Source organism: Staurois parvus, unplaced genomic scaffold (genome assembly GCF_062004578.1).
Source record: "Staurois parvus isolate SC_StPar_1 unplaced genomic scaffold, SC_StPar_1.0 ptg000941l, whole genome shotgun sequence".
NCBI classification, from domain to species: domain Eukaryota; kingdom Metazoa; phylum Chordata; class Amphibia; order Anura; family Ranidae; genus Staurois; species Staurois parvus.
The window spans coordinates 434,778-455,413 of NW_028318737.1; the positions used below are offsets into that span (position 1 = coordinate 434,778).

Below are 20,636 nucleotides of genomic sequence, written 5' to 3' on the forward strand. Positions count from 1 at the left end.
AATCTTGGTAAAAGTTTTTTTTCATTTTTTATTCCCTTTTATATTTTAGTGAATATTCATTTGTGTGTCTTGTAACTTTTTATATTTTGTACATATTTTATGCACTGCCCACTTTTGGGATATTAAATCTTAAAATTAATAAGTGACTTCTGTGTATTTAAGCTCGGGCTCATATCTCCAGAGAGATCAGATTGGAGAGATTAGATGGTTTTGTATTTTAGTCTCTTTATACGCTCTGTCAAGCTCATTGCCAATCTGTATGCAATTGCACTGCTTGTTGGCAGATTGCGTGCAGTTTGTAAAGGCAACGTGCGTGTGTGTGTGTGTGTGTGTGTGTGTGTCCCAACAGACCGTTCTGCGGATAAACTGCTGGGTGGTGTCAAGCTACCATTTGTGGTGTGTCTAGTGTGGGGGTGTGTTGACAGTGGAAGAGTGATTAACATCGGGGTTCTAGCTGTAGGATAGCTGGAGGGATCCTAGAAGGGTGTGATTGCTAAGCTGCTCCTCAACTCTAATTAGTGCACCAGATTGTATATAAGATTTGTATCTGCCAGTGTGTGGTCAGCCATCTGGATTGGAGTCTCCCTCCGGTGGTGGCCAAGAGATAGTGTGGGCTGTGAAAGTATATCACAGCTAGCTAGTCTTATATATTCAAAGTTAAGTCCCCGTTATTCCCTCTTACCCAAAGTCACGGCCGCACGTGCACAACTCCGTTAGCTAGTCGCTGTGGGCGTGTGTGTGTGTGTGTGTGTGTGTGTGTGTGTGGGGGTGTATGTGGGTGAACCTGTGACATAAACAAAAAGTATTTTTTTGCTGTGAAATTAGTTATATGTCCAAAACATTTTTATTAGAGGCCCTAGAGAGTAAAAATAGTGGGTTTTGCAATTGTTTTCCGTATTTGCATAGCAGTTTTTCTAGCACCTACAACACAAAATACCCTTTTTTGTAAAATATGAGAAAAAAGAGATCTAGCATGTTACACTTTAAACTTGCACATGCTCATGGAATCGCAGAAAATAGTCACCAAAGACGCCACTTTAAAAGCCTTTCCAGGTTACCAGTTTAGAGATACAGAGGAGGTCAGGTGCTGGAATTATTTCTCTCCCTCTGATGTTTGGGTTTGACTTTTCATGCAGGAGCTTTTGTTTTTTGTTTGTTTGGGATAGGGGCGGTTTAATTTTTTTTTTTGTACTCATTTCTTTAATTTATCAGTTTTATCGCTGTCACAAGGAATGTAAACATCCTTTGTGACAGTATTAGGCAGTGACAGGTACTCTTTATGGAGAGATCTGGGGACTATTAGACCCTGGATGTTTCCTCTGCCCTCACAAGCATTGGTGTGGTCAGATACTTTCCAAATTTCAAGATGGCGCCATATACAAGTGAGATAATGTAAGAGTCAATACTACATAATGTACAATATAAATTATATAATAAAGGCTACATCCCAACTCTTCAACATAACCTCATCTTTTGCATTAGCACAATGTATACCGTCCTCCACTCACTCTGACGGACGCCGTCCTCCGCTCACTCTGACGGACGCCGTCCTCCGCTCACTCTGACGGACGCCGTCCTCCGCTCACTCTGACGGACGCCGTCCTCCGCTCACTCTGACGGACGCCGTCCTCCGCTCACTCTGATGGGAATACATTAGACCTTGTTTTCTCCCATCTTTGCACTCCCTACAACCTCACAAACACCCCCTTTCCTCTCTCTGATCACAATCTCATCACCTTCACAGTCTCCTCGTCTTCAAACACCTATCCCTCCAAGCAGCCAACAATTACCTGCAGAAACCTTCACAACTTGAACCCGGCTCCTTTCCACTCTGCAACTGACCAACTCTATGACAGAATCTCTCCCCTGTCCTGCCCTGACCTGGCCACTGCTGTCTACAACAGTTCACTGTCACCCACACTGGACTCACTTGTTCCTCTAACAACACGAAGCATCAGGCCCCGACCATTACATCCGTGGCAGACTGACCACACCAGACATCTTAAATGACATAGTTGTGCGCAGGAGCGATTGTGGTGTAAAACCAAATCCCAGCAATCATTCACCCGCTATAAATCTGCTTTCTTCACATACAATTCCTCCATGCTGCCAAACAAGCCGACTTTGCCACTCTCATCAATACCTTGTTATCCAGTCCTCAGCGTCTCTTCTCTACTTATAACTCTCTACTTTCTCCACCTCCACCCAGTACCTCACTCACTGCTCACGAGATTGCAAATCATTTCAAAAACAAGATTGATGCAATTTGTAGGGACATCTCCACTGCACAGACATCCATCCCACTTAGCATACCTTATACTAAACCTCCCTCAACACTTTCCTCTTCTGACCTCGCTACTACCGAAGAGGTCACTAAGGTTTTCTCAGAAGCCTGTCTCACCACCTGCCCCCTGGATCCTGTCCCCTCACAACTACTACGGTCACCCTCTTCTTCCATCCTATGCTCCCTCACTCACATCTTCAATCTCTCCCTCTCTAATGGTGCCTTCCCCACCCCTCTAAAGCATGTGCATATAACTCCCATACTTAACAAGCCCTCCCTGGACCCCACCAACCTGAACAACTTAAGACCCATCTCCCTGCTGCCATTTACCTCTAAACTCCTAGAACGCTTAGTTTACAATCGCCTGAGCTCCCACCTCACTGACAACAACCTTCTTCACCCATTACAGTCTGGATTTTGCTCACTACACTCCACTGAAACTGCCCTGCTAAAACCAATGGCCACTACTCCATACTCATCCCAACCAGTGGCCGCTACTCCATACTCATCCCAACCAGTGGCCGCTACTCCATACTCATCCCAACCAGTGGCCGCTACTCCATACTCATCCCAACCAGTGGCCGCTACTCCATACTCATCCCAACCAGTGGCCGCTACTCCATACTCATCCCAACCAGTGGCCGCTACTCCATACTCTTCCCAACCAGTGGCCGCTACTCCATACTCTTCCCAACCAGTGGCCGCTACTCCATACTCTTCCCAACCAGTGGCCGCTACTCCATACTCTTCCCAACCAGTGGCCGCTACTCCATACTCTTCCCAACCAGTGGCCGCTACTCCATACTCTTCCCAACCAGTGGCCGCTACTCCATACTCTTACACCGTACTCCTCAAAAAACTCCACTCTCTTGGCCTCAGACTCTGCTCTCTCCTGGTTCTCCTCCTACCTATTGCAGCACTCCTTCAGTGTTACCTATAATGCTGCCTCCTCCTCTTCACTCCCTCTTTCTGTAGGGTTCCCTCAAGGTTCTGTCCTTGGACCCCTTCTCTTCTCCATCTACACCTCCTCCCTTGGTCACTTGATAAACTCCCACGGCTTTAAGTACCATCTCTATGCGGATGACACACAAATCTATCTTTCTACCCCTAACCTCACCCCTTCAGTCTTCTCCTCACCTCACCCCTTCAGTCTCCTCTCGCATTACTAATCTACTATTGACATATCGGCATGAATGTCACTCCACTTCTTCAAACTCAATCTTTCCAAAACTGAGCTCTTAGTATTCCCTCCAGCCCGTGCCCCCTCCTCCAACTTCTCCATCAAGACCAATAAGACACCCATCAGTCCCTCTCCTCATGCCAGGGTACTAGGTGTAATCCTAGACTCCCATCTGTCCTTTCAGCCCCAAATCCAATCACTGTCCAAATCTTGTAGACGTCACCTCCACAACATCTCCAAGATACGCCCGTTCCTAACTTCGGAAACCACTAAGCAACTTATCCACTCCCTTAAAATAACTATAAGTCAGCACACATCCAAAATACAATACCCATTAAAGTCGTATCACAATCCTTCCCCTGAAGTACCAATATCATATATCAACTGACTTAAAATACACCCAAAGTCCAAATAAATGTCCCAAATCGTGAAAAACTGTGAAAAATTGTCCAAATTACATCCAGATCTTGACAAATAGGTACCCACTCGTACACAATGAAGATGAATCCCAGATGCTTTTCAAATACCTCAAAAAATGAAAAATCTAGACATAGTGTATTATCTTAGGTCTTAGAGACAGTGGCACACGTGCAGCATGCAAACACTACAGTGCCACAGCAATCGTGTAAACATACTCAATATACACCACTGCAAACCATGTAGTAACAATGCATAATTACCCTAAATTCAATATAATCAAAATTGTGGGCATGGAATATCCTCAGATTGACATCCTCTTCTCCAGACACTTCCCTTAGACCTCACAAACAGACCAGGGATCAGCGTATGAATCAAATAACATACAAATTTTATTGTAGCCACTTACATTATAAACCGATAAAAACAGCTTCCTGGTCCTGATGATGTATATGCAGCCATATTGTGGCACTGTAGTGTTTGCATGCTGCACGTGTGGCACTGTCTTTAAGACCTAAGATAATACACTATGTCTAGATTTTTCTTTTTTTGAGGTATTTGAAAAGCATCTGGGATTCATCTTCATTGTGTATGAGTGGGTACCTACTGTATTTGTCAAGATCTGGATGTAATTTGGACAATTGTTCACAGTTTTTCACGTTTTGGGACATTTATTTGGACTTTGGGTGTATTTTAAGTCGGTTGATATATGTTATCCACTCCCTTGTTATATCTCGCCTTGACTATTGTAACTCCCTCCTCATTAGCCTACCTCATCGCAGGCTATCCCCTCTTCAGTCTTTCATGAATGCTGCTGCCAGACTCATCCACCTTACTAACCGTTCTGTATCTTCCACCCCTCTCTGCCAATCCCTCCACTGGCCTCTACTCAGTGTCCTCTACCCCTCTCTGCCAATCCCTCCACTGGCCTCCATTCAGTGTCCTCCACCCCTCTCTGCCAATCCCTCCACTAACCTCCACTCAGTGTCCTCCACCCCTCTCTGCCAATCCCTCCACTGGCCTCCATTCAGTGTCCTCCACCCCCCTCTGCCAATCCCTCCACTGGCCTCCACTCAGTGTCCTCCACCCCTCTCTGCCAATCCCTCCACTGGCCTCCACTCAGTGTCCTCCACCCCTCTCTGCCAATCCTTCCACTGCTCTCCATTCAGTGTTCTCCACCCCTCTCTGCCAATCCTTCCACTGGCTTCCTATTGCCCAATGGATAAAATTCAAAACTCTAACAATAACTTATAAAACCATTTATAACTCTTCCCCAAAGTACATCACTGATCTTGTCTCTAAATATCACCCAAACCGTACTCTCCACTCCTCGCAAGACCTCCTGCTCTCTAGCTCCCTTGTCTCCTCCTCCCATGCTCATCTCCAGGACTTATCCAGAGCTTCCCCCATCCTCTGGAACTCTCTACCTCAATTTATCAGACTATCGCCTACTCTGCCCACTTTTAGGCGATCTCTGAAAACCTATCTCTTCAGGGAAGCCTATCTTGCCCTCAGCGAATACTGGAATCTTCTCTTCCAACCAGTCCATCCCCCACAGTTACTACCTTTTATAACACTAGCCCCTCCCTCTTAGATTATAAATTCCCAGGATCAGGGCCCTCCTATCCCTCTTGTATTGATCTGTATTGTTGCTGTATTGTCTCCCATTATATTGTAAAGCGCTGAGCAAACTGTTGGCGCCATAAATCCTGCATAATAATAATTGTAAAGTATCAGAACTCATAATATTGGTATTCAATAATCAGTGGAAGCCAAAATGTTTACTGTAGACAAGTTGCAGAGATCCCACACCGCTGCCTCCCATCTCCTGAGACTGCACTCAGTGACTTGGGTCTGAGACACTACAGACATATCCCTCCACCCGGCACAGCCAGCAGATAACAGAGAAGGTCCCCTGGAAGAATTGTTCTGTCAGAGATCTTACTAGACCCAGACATGGGACAGAAGACCCAAAGCACACACCCCAGGTGCCTAGGTCTAGTAACACTTATGGTGAAAATGAACATTTTGCTGCCAGCTGAACCCCAGAACCTCCATAAATCCAGTCTAGAGACATAAATTGTGTCTGCAGCACAGAGAAGGAAGATTATCCGAGAGAAATCCAGGAATACAGGACGGGGAACACAGCTCAGGAAAGTGACCAGGGGATTACAGGCTGATATCACCCAGTCCCCGCCCTACTCTGGACCAATCAGTGAGCAGTATGGGTGGAGGAATGGATTTAGTGTTCATGACCCACCTGTGCTGATCTCTGTAGGAGTGTCCTCCTCTATAAATGTCCCCGTTATTCCATCCTCCTCCATAGACTGCTGATCATCCCTCACATACGCCTCTTCTTCTTCTGCTTTCACCTCAACTTTTACATCTATAACATCTTCACCCTAAACCAAGAAAAAAATCTGTAAGATATAAACTCACATGAAAAATGCACAAATTGTCTCCACGAGTCCATGTTCTAGATGCTCCATCCCACCAACCTTGTAATGGTGAGGGATGGTGTGATCTTCCTGTGTGGAATACAGAGGACGGGGACATCTCTCTGGTGGGTTCCTGGTATTAGGTGGCTCCATCATATCCTTGTGTCCTTCTGAAAACTCCTCCATCACTCCATTCTCCTCATCCTCCTCTTTATACTCTTCTTTAACATCAATATTATCATCCCCGAGGATTCCACTCTGAAAAATATAATAAAACATTCATTGTAACAAACATGCTGTGTATAAATCACAGCTACCAATAATTGTCATCATCTACCTGATGATGGTGAGGGATGGTGTGACCTTCCTGTGTGGAATCCCGGGAATACAGAGGACGGGGACATCTCTCTGGTGGGTTCCTGTAGCTGGATTACTCCACCATGGTGTCCTGGTACAGATCTTTGTGTTCCTTTAGAAGCTCTGATGCCTCCATCCCCCCATCCTCATCCTCCTCCTCTTTTATCTCTTCTTTAACCTCAACTTTAGGATCTCTCAGGTTTCCACTCTGAATATATAATAAAAATGACATCAATGGTAACAATGCAGATAATGTACAGATCCTAATGATACTATCAGTGATTGTTCCTCATCTACCTGATGATGGTGAGGGATGGTGTGACCTTCTTGTGTGGAATCCTGGGAATACAGAGGACGGGGACATCTCTCTGGTGGGTTCCCATGACTGGATCCATCTGTAGGAAACACACACACTGACTGAATCCATTGTTTCTATGTGTTTATCAGATGATGGGGGATCTAGGTGGATCCTCCGTACTGCTCTCTCCTTTACAATAAAGTCTCCTCTTACCCGGTGATGTGAGGGGCGGCTGATTGTCCATCATGACGTCCTTGTAGAGATCCTTGTGTCCTTCTAAATACTCCCACTCCTCCATGGAGAAATAGACAGTGACACCCTGACACCTTATAGGAACCTGACACACACAATGATACAGTCACCATCCAGACACATCCCTTGTCTGTTACTGGAGAATGTCCCAGAATTCCCGGCACCGCTCACCTCTCCTGTCAGCAGCTCAGTGATCTCTCTGGTGACTTCTAGAATCTTCTTCTTTCTCTCTTCTATCAGGGAGGGAGGTGGAGGCAATGTGATGTCATATGATCTCCAGACTTCACAGGAGGAAAACTCTACATCTGAACACAAATAGTCACATCAAATGATATTCCCAGAATCCTCCTCACCTCTCCGGTCAGATCTGTGTTTTAGTGAAGCCCCACTTCAAGGCTTGGTATAAGGAATTCTGACATTACATAAAATGAAGGATCAACCGTTCTGCTTTGGTTGTGAGAATTTAGAGAATCTGCCCACATCCTAAGAGCACCAGAAAAAAAAAACAAAAAAAAAAAAACAAAGAGCTGGAAGGAGGGACAGTGGTTGGAGGAACTGTGAGGTCGGTGTGATGTCATAAGATTCTCTGACTCTGGATGGAGGGACATTGTTAGGAGGAGCAGGTCGGTGTGATGTCATAGGATTCTCTGACTTCAGATGGAAGGACATTGGGAGGAGGAGCTGTGAGGTTGATGTGATGTCATAGGATTCTCTGACTCCAGATGGAGGAACATTGGGGGAGGAGCTTGAAAGGATCTAGAGAACCTCCATTGTGTTGATGTACGCCATTTTAAATATTAAGTTAGGTTTTTGCAGATATATTAGAAGTTTAATGAAACTGTTTCTGCTTGCACCAGAAAGTATAAACAATGATATCACGACCCTGACATTTTCTTTGTTCGACTAATTCTCAGAAAGCTAGCAAAAACAGTTTATACCAAGAAATGTATATGTCATGTTTCATGTAGTCAGCTCATGATGGAAACTTACAAGTTACAGTTCTAGAACTCGCTCCCCCCCTTATTATTTCTGTATCCTATATAATCTTAGTAATGTCTAATAAACTTTGAACATCTCTGAACATAAGCTGCCGTTATTTCCGTGTTCAAGGGGTGTTCCCAGAATTCTGCTGATAAACCAGGAATCTCTCCACAGACCGGGGGTCTCTGAGGGGATAAGAAAATCAATCCTTTCAGCTGTGGGCTTGTCCAGGATGACCACCCACCTCACTTGGTAAGTAAAACTTTTGTCTTTTTATGACTAAAAGCTCTTTCTTGCCCTGTGTTGAGGGAAGGTCTTGAATCATTCTGTATTGGATTTAGTTCTCTGTAGGTTAAGGTCGTATTCGTGTAACAGAAGTATTTGCAATTTGTTTCTGTCAGAGGCCAGGGTTGCGGCTATGGCGGCATTTGGGTTTGTTTTGTTAATTTCTTCATTCCGTTTAATGGAAGATAGAATTTGATTGATTTGATAGGACCTTTGTTTTTTGATGCGGGAGTTTAATTGTATGAGGATACCTCTCATGTAAGCCTTATAGGTGGGCCAGATCGTGGTTATAGGCATGTTAGGAGTTGTGTTGGTTTAAAAAAATAGGTTATGAGCTTCTAAAATATGTTTTTGGTGTTCTGGGTTCTTCAGGATTGCAGAGTTTAGTCTCCAAATATGCAGGATTGCCGAACGTTGGTTTTTGTCTACTGAAATGTGGATTGGAGCATGGTCTGACCACGTTATTGTGCCAATTTTGGATGATGATATATGTTGCAGTGTCCATTTGTCCGTAAGGAAAAAGTCGATTCTGGAGTATGAAAGGAGTGGAGGGGAGTAGTAGGTGTAGTCCTTCTCATTGCTATGTTGGCATCTCCAGATGTCGTAGAGGTCATAGTTATGTAGGAATTGGTTGAAGGCCTGTTTAGGCGATCTTTTATTAAAGGATGAATCCAGATGTGGGTTGCCAATAATATTGAAGTCTCCTCTGATGATAATTCTGCCTTGTTTTAGTGAAGAGATAGTGTTGTAGAGCTTGTTATAGAATTTCAACTGGTTTTTGTTGGGACCATAGACATTCACCAAAGTGTAGAGGCTGTTATTCAGTTGGCATATTAGAATGTGGTAGCGACCTTGAGGGTCGACGGTTTCTGATATATGTCGGAACTGGATAGAGTCTTTTATGGCTGTAATGACCCAGTTTTTTTTTTTTTTTTGGAAGTTAGTGGCCATGAAGATGTTTGGGAAACGATGGAGGGGAAGTTTGGGTATCTTGTTTGTAGCGAAGTGGGATTCTTGAATAAAAAGGATGTCGGTCTGAAATTTCCTAGTTTCTTTTTGGAGCATCGATCTCTTGAATGGAGAGTTTAAGCCACGGACATTAAGGGATGTGATGTTGATCATTGTGTAGGTCTTTGAGTGCTAAGCGAAATGTTTGAAGTGATATTTGAAAGGATATGAGGTTGTGCAAGCGTATCCATGTGAGTCAGGAGGTAATCAGATGTGGGAAAGCGGTTTAGGTTCGGTTGCTGGATTAAGGTGGCGTTTCCATGAAAGTTCATCGTAGATCCATAAGTGTTAAGGCGGGATTGAGCAACTGGTGGTGGTGCCAAGGAAGGAGGTGAGAGGAAAAAAAGGAAGGGGGTAAAAAAAAAAAAAAAAAAGACTTGCGTAAAATGTAAGTGGTCGGAGTAGCTTGTGTTGCTACATCAGATGTGGGGGTTCGAACAGGATTTGGCCATAAAGAAGGTCAAGCCAAACAATTTCTGGTAACATAACTTCCATAACTTGGCCGATCGCCAGAGATTATTGAGGGGAAACGACATCTTTGAGGTGCTACGTTGATGTTATAGCGGGGGTGAGCAGTGACAGGCTTAAACAGCTTCCATATTCTGAGAATGAGTAGGTGCGTTTTGTAGTGTGTCTTCAGGGATTATTTTCCAGGTTTTAAGCAGGTCCAGGCCCGCTTCAAGATTTTTGATAGTGAAGGCTTTACAGTGTTGTTTTACGGCTAGTTTTGTGGGGAATCCCCATTGATATGCTATACCATGGTTCCTCAAGGCTTTAGTAATGGTAATCATCTTTTTGTGGTTAAGTAGCGTGGTCTTCGAGAGGTCCGCGAATAACCGGATATTTGCATGTGTCGGTGGGAGTGCAGATGTATTTCTGGCTGCCAGCATAATATTATCTTTTATGTGATAGAAATGGATCCGGGCTAAGACATCCCTAGGAATGGAAGCCGATAGGAATGATGGTTTAGGTAGACGGTGGGCTCGGTCTATAGCCAGCTCCAGATCAGAGATGGATGGTATGAGGAATTTTATATATTGTTGTATATAGGATAGTAATGCTTCATTAGTGACGCTTTCAGGTATACCCCTAAACTTGATATTGTTACGCCTTGAACGATCTTCCAGGTCGGCTAGTTTCAGATTAATTTGTTCAATGTCCGAGGTATGATCTGTGTGTGCGTCAATCAAATCATTGTGCTCTATAATGACGTCCCCCATTTTGGATTCAATATGTTGTATTCTTTGTTCTTGGTGTTTGACCACGCTAGTGATGTGTACTAAAGATGATGATAAATCATCATGCAGGGTTTGTTTGAGAGATAACAGCATGTTCTTCATACATATCTTAGTTACTGGTTGATCTGTTGCTGGGAATGCCTCTATGACAGGGAGGTCTGTGTGTATCTGTGGGGGTGAATCACTGAGGGCCTGGTATGTATGCTGCTGCTCAGGGTCCAGTCTGATTCTAGACTTGGCTGGGCTTCTTGTGGTGGGGGACAGAGGGGGAGACAACTCACCAGGGTCCCCTGGGTACAATGGATATCGCAGCCTGTGGTCTTATTGCTGGGTAGAGTAGTCCCCTTGCTGCCTGCTGTCCCTCATGTCACTGCCACCGGCGCCATCTTGGATCCCTGCCGTGATGGCAGGGAAGAATTGAGTCAGTTTCCCCGGCTGCCCCGGGGTTTTCCTCCTGCGGGGCATATCTGGGGAGGTTCGGGCACCTCTGATGTGGATCGCTGTGGGGTCAGAATTCCCTGGGATCTGTGTGAGCCGCGATCGCTCTGGCGGCTGGACGGAGCGGATCACACTACACGTCCATACGGGAACCGGCCACGCATGCTCCCCCAAGGACTAGATTTAAATGAGACCCAGATAACTAAAAGTGAAAGAAAGTCAAAGAGAAGTTTTGAAGAGAACAATCCTTTTTCAGGAAAAATGTTGATGATGCAGTTTAACCATTTCAATACCGTGCAATTTTACACCTTCCTGCCCAGGCCATTTTTCACGTTTCAGCGCTCTCACACTTTGAATGACAATTGCGCGGTCATACAACACTGTACCCAAACTAAAATTTTATCATTTTCTTCACACAACTAGAGCTTTCTTTTGGTGGTATTTAATCACCGCTGGGGTTTTTATTTTTTGCTAAATTAACAAAAAAAAGGCCAAAAATGTTGAAAAAAATACACGTTTTTCTTTGTTTCCGTTATAAAAATTTACAAATAAATAATTGTTCTTCATAAATTTAGGCCGAGATGTATTCTGCTACATGTCTTTGGTGAAAATAACCCAAATTAGGATGTATTATTTAGTTTGTAGGAAAGTTATAGAGTTCACAAACTATGGTATAGATCTGATTATTGATCAATCCTGAAGTACTGACGGCCAATCTAATTTCTTGAGGTCCAAGAATGTCAGAATAGTACAGATATCCCCCAAATGTCAGGACAGTACAGATATCCCCAAATGACCCCTTTTTGCAGAGTAGACAGTCCGACGTACTTCATAAGAGGCATGGCGAGTTTTTTGAAGTTGTATTTTTTTTGTCATAATTTTTCGGAAAAATTAAAAAATTAAAAAAATTATTTTCACTATTTTTTTTTTACATGCTGTCACCAGTGCAGTACAGCGTCATCATATAACTGGCATGGCGGTGAACAGGGACACTGACTAATGACAGTATGAAAAAAAATACATATATATATATTTTTTAAATTTTTTTTATTATTTTTAATTTTTTTAAATTTTTTTTTAAAAATTTTTTTCATATTTTACTATGACCAAAGTAGTACAATGTTACCATAGTAACATTGTACTACTTTGGGGAAGTGATCAGTATTTTTTTTTTTTTTTTTACACAATTTGCTTATAGCAAAGAAATACTTTGCTATAAGCAAGCATTTACCTGAATGAAATGGATTCATTCAGCTTTTTTTTTTTTTGTGCTTAGCTGTGATTTGGTCACAGCTAATCACATGACATGTGCATGTGATTAGCTGTGACCATTCACAGCTAGGCACTAGTATACAATGGATGGCATCATGAATGAAGCCATCCATTGTATACAACTGTCATGTGACCTGCTGTGATTGGTCACAGCAGGTCACATGGTACCTGCAACGGAGCCGGTACTCGGATCTGTCATCGGCCGTGTCCGAGGTACACGCCCGGTGACAGATCGAGCCGCTCTGCATTAGCGCAAACGGCACATGTGCGGGAGCACGCCAAATGGCGTGCACCCGGAGTGGAGAAGCAACTTTCAAGCCGCCAAACGGCTATTGGCCGGGCAGCAAATGGTTAAATTTGCTTATGCTCAAAAGTCAGGTTCTGATAAATGTTGGATCTGTAGTAAGTTACATCCGAGCACATAGGAAATTCCTCTTCTGGCCGCTCCAGTCAAAATATTTTTGTTAATAACAGGGAATGTAAGTATTGGTTTGACCAATATTACTTCTAATGCCGCCATATCTTTTCCAACTCTGGGAGTCACTCAACTCCCCGATTGGTGTTTTAGACTGGGGAATACTTCCCACAAGGGAAAGGGAATGTGCTCTCAGTCCATATTAAATATATCTGATCCTGGAAGGAGGGATGGAACTTCTTCTGTGAAACTCTGGCAAGTAAATGGTAGAGCCCTGAATGAAAGTTTAAAAGAGATAAGACAATGTGGGGAAAACTTTGTTTGGAAAACTTGTTGTCACCCCTGAATTACGCTCTGCAATACAAAAATTGCCGATCTCCTTGGGAAACAATACCTATATCTGTTGTGGTAAGATCTGTTACCCTTGGATACCGAGTAATGTCCAGGGCTGGTGCTATGTAGCCCAATTAGTGCCAATCATGGCAGCTATAGACCAGAAGGAACACCAGGTAAAAGCCAGTACATACCCAAAACACCAACTAACTCTGAGACAGAGAAGGGAAACCAAACAAGAAAAGGTAGATCTATTCTCTACAGGTGATAAGGTTTGGTCATGGTTCCCTACCTACACGGGATGGGGAATAACACTCATGATAAATAATGACACAAACATTATTGATGATATACTGAAGAGGAACTCTAAGGACACGGGGTTGCTAAATACTGAGACCAGAGCTATTAGAGAACAGCTGGAGATGCAAGAATTAGCTATTGAAAGCTGATAAACCAGGAATCTCTCCACAGACCGGGGGTCTCTGACGGGATAAGAAAATCAATCCTTTCAGCAGCTGTGAGGTCAGTGTGATGTCATAGGATTCTCTGACTCTGGATGGAGGGACATTGGGAGGAGGAGCTGTGAGGTCAGTGTGATGTCATAGGATTCTCTGACTCTGGATGGAGGGACATTGGGAAGAGGAGCTGTGAGGTCAGTGTGATGTCATAGGATTCTCTGACTCTGGATGGAGGGACATTGGGAAGAGGAGCTGTGAGGTCAGTGTGATGTCATAGGATTCTCTGACTCTGGATGGAGGGACATTGGGAGGAGGAGCTGTGAGGTCAGTGTGATGTCATAGGATTCTCTGACTCCGGATGGAGGGACATTGGGAGGAGGAGCTGTGAGGTCAGTGAGGTTTCTGTACACAGAATCATTTCTCCCGGGTGCATCCCACCTCTCCTAAACCAAAAGATGAACTTGATCTTTGGGCTTTGCCAGGACACATCATATTCCTGTGATCTCAGGAGACTTTACTGATCACATTTTAGGATGAATACCTGAGACTGGGATCATTATGGAGAAATTGGTTTATTAGGACTTTCACTACAAATGACATTTTTCTCTCTTTCTTCCTCTGAATCTTATAAAATAAAGACATACGGGGGTCAGTCACAGACAATATGTTTCTATCCTGAGTGATTTTTGTACAAGTGTCACAGTATTATCGCCGCTTCTATCGCTTTCTGCTCATCATGTCTTCTCTGCTCATTCTCAGGTAAATGTCTGCATGCAATATCCATCTGTTCATCTCCATCCATACCTCTCCACCTGTACCCATCCTCCTGTACTTCTCTCTCTGTACCTCTCCATCCGTTCTCCTCCTGTACTGTACTCCACCCACACACCTCCATGCCATGTATGACTGCTCATTGACACTGCTTTGCTATATGGGAAATGTCCCCATGCAATATCCATCACACTTGTCTATATACTCAGTGATTTGATTCTTACCTCCTTTTTGCCTTGGTAATCAAAGAATCAATCCCTTTTATGACTTTGGCCTGTGTCTGGTCTTTTCCCCTCCCCTCCCATTTAAGTGTGTGTCATCAGATCCTAATTTCATCAAGTGACAAATGTTTGCCATCCCCATCTCCCTATAAATATAGTTCAGCATATGGGGAAGTGGCAGACGGGCTAGTGGTGGACACCATCTTTCTTTCATGAGTGTGTCTTATGAGTGTTGTCGCAGTTTTACCGCCCCAGGATAATGAAAACAGGACAAGGAAAGCTGTTTGAAGATACAAGACCTCACCTCAGCTCCACTCTGGAAGGATGGAAAACAAAGCAACATTTCATATTTTTTCCTATGACGTCTGATTCCCACTAATATGTTCCCTCTACTCTTCCTTCTCACAGTCTTTGTCCTCCAATTGTCCATACTTTACCCCTCATCTCCACCCCACAGCTTCTACATATCACCCTCACTCCTACCCTCTCCCTATTACTGCACCCATCACCCCCTGCAAATACTGAACCCTCATGCTGACACAAACACCGGGCAGTGAGATATGTGCGCTCATATACAGCCCGCTCCCATCTTACTTTCCTCACCTTCCTTCTCCTAATCTCTGGGGACATTTCCCCCCATCCTGGCTGGCCGGACATTTTCTAACTGCAAACCCCATATCCGTCACCCTTCTTCCTCTGGTAACAGCCGCAATCTACTCAGTTTATTTCTATCCCCCTGCTCCCAAAAACCATCCCCCAATCTCATTTGCCCTCTGGAATACCAGATCAGGATGTAGCAAGCTCACATCTGTCCATGACCTTTTTATCTCCCATTGCTTTAACAGATTTGCCATAACTGAAACCTGGCATCAAGAATCTGACTCTGCCTCTCCCATTGTGGCCTCCACCGGACTCACTCATCCAGACCTAGTGGCTGGAAAGGAGATGGAGTTGGATTCCTTCTATCCCCAATGAGCACCTCCCTACCCCTCACTCTCTATCCCTCCCTTCTTTTGAGACACTGTATTTGTCAACTTCTCTGCCTGGCTACCCGACTCTCTCTCCTTTGAAATACCCACTATTATTCTTGGTGACTTTACATCTCTGTCAATGTTAGCCTGGCTACAGCCGCCGACCAATCAGATGCCATCTAGCCTGAACTGTCATTGCTGCAAGGAGAGGAGAGAAGATTTCAAATCCCCGCCCCTTTCTCCCCTCTCCTAACAGTGACACTCTACATGGGATGCCTGCAGAGGTTTCCTGAACCCCTCCTGTGTGAAGTCATGCTATGCAAACCTGGGTTCATGCATGAGAAGTGGGGAAACTGCACAAGAATCGCATTCCTGTTCAAATCACATGCTAATCTTTGCGATGCAAATTGTGTCCATTAATGCAAATTGCACCGCAAAGTATCAGTTAAGGTATCGGGAGTATTTTCAAGTACAAGTACTGGGTATCGGCACCAATACTAGTATCGGTATTGGTGGATCCCTACTAAGAATATTCCCTCCCCTTGCTCACTCCTACATAACCTTTCCATCAATAATACAACTATAAGTCCCTCCCCTCACATGAGGGTACTAGGTATAATCCTGGGCTCTGTCCTATCCTTTTGGCCCCAAATCCAATCACTATCAAAAGCTTGTAGACTTCACCTCCATAACATCTCTAAAATGTGCCCCTTTTTAACCAACAAAACCACCCAGCTACTCCTTCACTCCCTTGTTCTATCTCTCCTTGACCATTGCAACTCCCTTCTCATTGGCCGACCTCTCCATAGGCTATCTGCTCTTCAGTCTATCATGGATTCTGCCGCCAGACTCCTCTACCTTACCAACCACTCAGTGTCTGCAATTCCTCTCTGCCAATCCCTCCAATGGCTTCCAATTGCCAAGCTAAATACATTTAAAAAACTAACAACACACAAAGCCATCCACAACTCTGACCCGTCCTACATCACCAATCTTGTCTCCAGGTATCACCCAAACCGTCCACTCCACTCATGATCTCCAGCTCTCTAGCTCAATTGTCTCCTCTCATGCTCATCTCTAGGACTTTGCCTGAGCCTCTCCCATCCTCTGGAACTCCCTACCCCAGTCTGTCCGGCTATCCCCTACTTTGGCTGACATTAGGCGATCCCCGAAAACTCATCTATTTAAGGAAACTTATCATGACTCCAAATAGATACCCCTTCCATCAGCCCATCCCCCGCAGTTATAACCTTTTGTACTGATTGTGCCACCCTATTTTTACAATTAGGGCCCTCTTAATCCTCTTGTTTTGATTGTATTGTAGCTGTACTGTCTCTCTTTATATTGTAAAGCACTGCGCACTGGTGCTATATAATGCCTAAATAATAATAATAAACACATACATATTCCTAAATAAACCCCCCCATCCCCCCACTAATAAAAGTGGTGTAATCTGATAGTATAGACTGATGAGGTGAGAAAGTGACACCTCTCCACAATGAGGAGAATGTTCCGGCCCCGGAAGTGGGGGAATGGTCTGCCCCTGAAGGGGTTAATCTGGGTTCCCACACTATATATGTGTGTATCATCATCTGCTGGAGATAAAAGACGTCACAGTGACTATGGAGGAAGAGGATGGGCATGACGGGGGGTTACTGGGTGTAAATAGGAAATAACATCTTATTACCTCCTCTGCTGCCACTTCCACCAATGTCTCCACTCTACTTCATACCACATGGAACTTCCTGTCTGTACATGACATCACTTCCTGTCTTCCATAGATACTTCCTTTCTGGGTAGAAGTGGTAGTGTGACCCCGGCCTTGTGCTGGGTGTGTATGGACTGTAGATCCTTATAGATGGGTCATCTCCACTTGCATCAAGGGGGACAGAAATATATTACTGCCTAGTCCAGTCTTTCTCAGCCAGGGTTCCTCCAAAGATTTCTAGGAGTTCCTTGAGGAATTAACAATTTCTTTCTCAGTAATAAGTGACATCAATAAACGTTAAGGGGGGGCGGTCTTCCTGATGATGAAGATTAAGTATGTCCTTCTCCTACTGCCCACTAATATAAGCGGGTCCTTCTACTGACCATTGATATAAGAGGGTCTCTCTCCTACTGACCCCTGATATAAGGGGGTCTCTCTCCTACTGACCACTGATATAAGGGGGTCTCTCTCCTACTGACCACTGATATAAGGGGGTCCTCCTACTGACCACTGATATAAGGGGGTCCTCCTACTGACCACTGATATAAGGGGGTCCTCCTACTGACCACTGATATAAGGGGGTCTCTCTCCTACTGATCACTGATATAAAGGGGTCCTTCTACTGACCACTGATATAAGGGGGTCTCTCTCCTACTGACCCCTGATATAAGGGGGTCCTTCTCCTACTGACCACTAATATAAGCGGGTCCTTCTACTGACCCCTGATATAAGGGGGTCTCTCTCCTACTGACCCCTGATATAAGGGGGTCCTTTTCCTACTGACCACTAATATAAGCGGGTCCTTCTACTGACCCCTGATATAAGGGGGTCTCTCCTACTGATCACTGATATAAGGGGGTCCTTCTCCTACTGACCACTAATATAAGCGGGTCATTCTACTGACCCCTGATATAAGGGGGTCTCTCTCCTACTGACCACTGATATAAGGGGGTCCTTCTACTGATCACTGATATAAGGGGTCCTTCTCCTACTGACCACTGATATAAGGGGGTCTCTCTCCTACTGACCACTGATATAAGGGGGTCTCTCTCCTACTGATCACTGATATAAGGGGGTCCTTCTCCTACTGACTACTGATATAAGGGGGTCTCTCTCCTACTGACCACTGATATAAGGGGGTCTCTCTCCTACTGACCACTGATATATGGGGGTCTCTCTCCTACTGACCACTGATATAAGGGGGTCTCTCTCCTACTGACCACTGATAGAAGTTGATACTTCCACTAACCTGTGTAACTAACCTGGCCAGTGAGGAGGGAGTTGCAGTAATCAAGGTGGGATATAACCAAGGTGTGGATAAGTTGTTTTGTGGTATCGTTATTCAGGGGCAAATTCCAGCAAGGTTGAGGCTGCAGTGATTGGATGTGGGGGCTGAAGGTAGGGTTGCCACCTCATCCCTTTAAAACCAAAGACATTAAGTACACAGGTTCTGAGGCTAATTTAATGCAGATAAGGCACCAAGTGAGTTTAATTACCACCTTAATCAGCCACAGAATCTGTGTAATTAATGTGTTTGGTTTTAAAAGGGATGAGGTGGCAACCCTAGCTGAAGGAGAGGTCAGCCTAGGATTATGCCTAGCACCCTGGCATATGGGGAGGGACCAATGGTTGAGCTGTTGATCTTAATGGTAAAGTCATGGGGACAAGGTGCTTTGGGGGGGTGGGGGGAAGCTCCCCCTACCTCAAAGCACCCCATGCTGAGGGCATGTGGCCTAGTATGGTTCAAGAGGGGGGCGCTCGCTTGTCCCCCCCTTTTCTGACCTGCTGGGCCGCATGCTCGGATAAGGGTCTGGAAAGGATTGTGGGGGAACCCCAAGCTATTTGTTTTTAAATTTTGTCAGTTATCAGTGGGAATCCCGCTGACAACTGAAACAATAATGCATGCTTTTCACTACTAAAATACCTCATGACTTGAAAAAATAAATCCTGCAGTATTTTAGTGGCCTTTTTTAGTGAATTTACTATTTTTCTGGGCATTTTGGAAGGTCTCCTGAGTTCTCTTTTAAAAACGCTTCTAAAACACAAAGGTGCATAAACGCAGCTAAAACACGGTATGCAAATGCGGCTAAACTGATGGTTTTTAAGCTTCATTTTCCAGCAGTCAGCTTCCATCATTCAGAAGAGTTTTCCAAATGCCCCGTGTACATGAGCCCTTATAGCAAGTAGGTTGAGAGAGTGAGCGAGGAACAGGTCATTGACAGAGGCAAGTTGGTTGGAGACGGCATTCCACAGGGCACATAGAAGGGGAGCCGTGTCCTGGAAGGATGGGAAATGAGATAAGAGATTGAGGGTTACAGCTGGTGCCAGAGAAGGGACACTGCTGGTACTGTGGGTGGGAGTGTGAAAGTGGAGGGCCAGGGTTTAGGGCAAAGTTAGTAGTAGGGTGAGGGGAGAGCAGGATTTATTCATGGGCAGATACCACAGTGATTTGGAGGCAGTGACATTATCTGGGCTCAGAAAGAGCAGGAGATGAGAAGTGCTGTAATATGGAGAGGGCAGAAGTGAGGGTGATATGTGCAGGTTGTGGGGAGGAGAGAGGACATCACAGCAAAAAGGACAGTTAGTAAGAGCATGTTGGAGGGTGAGGAGAAGAGATAGGAGAGAGAAGACCGTCTACAGACAACTTAGGGTGCAGCACTAATGTCTGTACTTGCCTTAGCACAAAGACTGGCCATCTTGTACCCCTCACCAGCCTGTACCCCATCAACTTGGCTGAATACCTATTTAGTTCAGTAAATATCTGACCCCCCAAAAAGCCAAATTCTGTACAGACATGGGTTTAGTCCAAACCCAGAGCTCATTCCAAATACTCCGTTTATTGATCCCTTATTGGTGACAAATGGGAGAAGGTTCTCCTTATGTCAGTGGTAAGTAGAATGACCCACTTTTATCAGTGGTCAGTAGGAGAAGGACCCCCTTATATCAGTGATCAGTAGGAGAATGACTCCCTTATATCAGTGGTCAGTAGGAGAATGACTCCCTTATATCAGTGGTCAGTAGGAGAATGACTCCCTTATATCAGTGGTCAGTAGGAGTAGGACCCCCTTATGTCAGTGGTCAGTAGGAGAATGACTCCCTTATGTCAGTGGTCAGTAGGAGAATGACTCCCTTATGTCAGTGGTCAGTAGGAGAATGACTCCCTTATATCAGTGGTCAGTAGGAGAAGGACCCCCCTTATATCAGTGGTCAGTAGGAGAAGGACCTCCTTATATCAGTGGTCAGTAGAAGGACCCCCTTATATCAGTGGTCAGTAGAAGGACCCCCTTATATCAGTGGTCAGTAGAAGGACC

The 20,636-nt window shown here is 44.7% G+C and overlaps 3 protein-coding genes across 3 annotated transcripts in view; 1 reads left to right on the top strand and 2 right to left on the bottom strand.

Moving 5' to 3' along the window:
* The window catches only part of LOC149441832 (gastrula zinc finger protein XlCGF66.1-like), a 429,912-nt gene that overhangs the window by 349,597 nt on the left and 59,679 nt on the right, over positions 1 to 20,636 (bottom strand). The gene's annotated exons all lie outside the window — the stretch shown is intronic.
* Positions 1 to 20,636, bottom strand: part of LOC149441841 (uncharacterized) — a 177,901-nt gene that overhangs the window by 45,118 nt on the left and 112,147 nt on the right. The gene's annotated exons all lie outside the window — the stretch shown is intronic.
* LOC149441842 (uncharacterized) overlaps positions 1 to 20,636 on the top strand; it is a 65,422-nt gene that overhangs the window by 15,593 nt on the left and 29,193 nt on the right. The window lies entirely within an intron of this gene.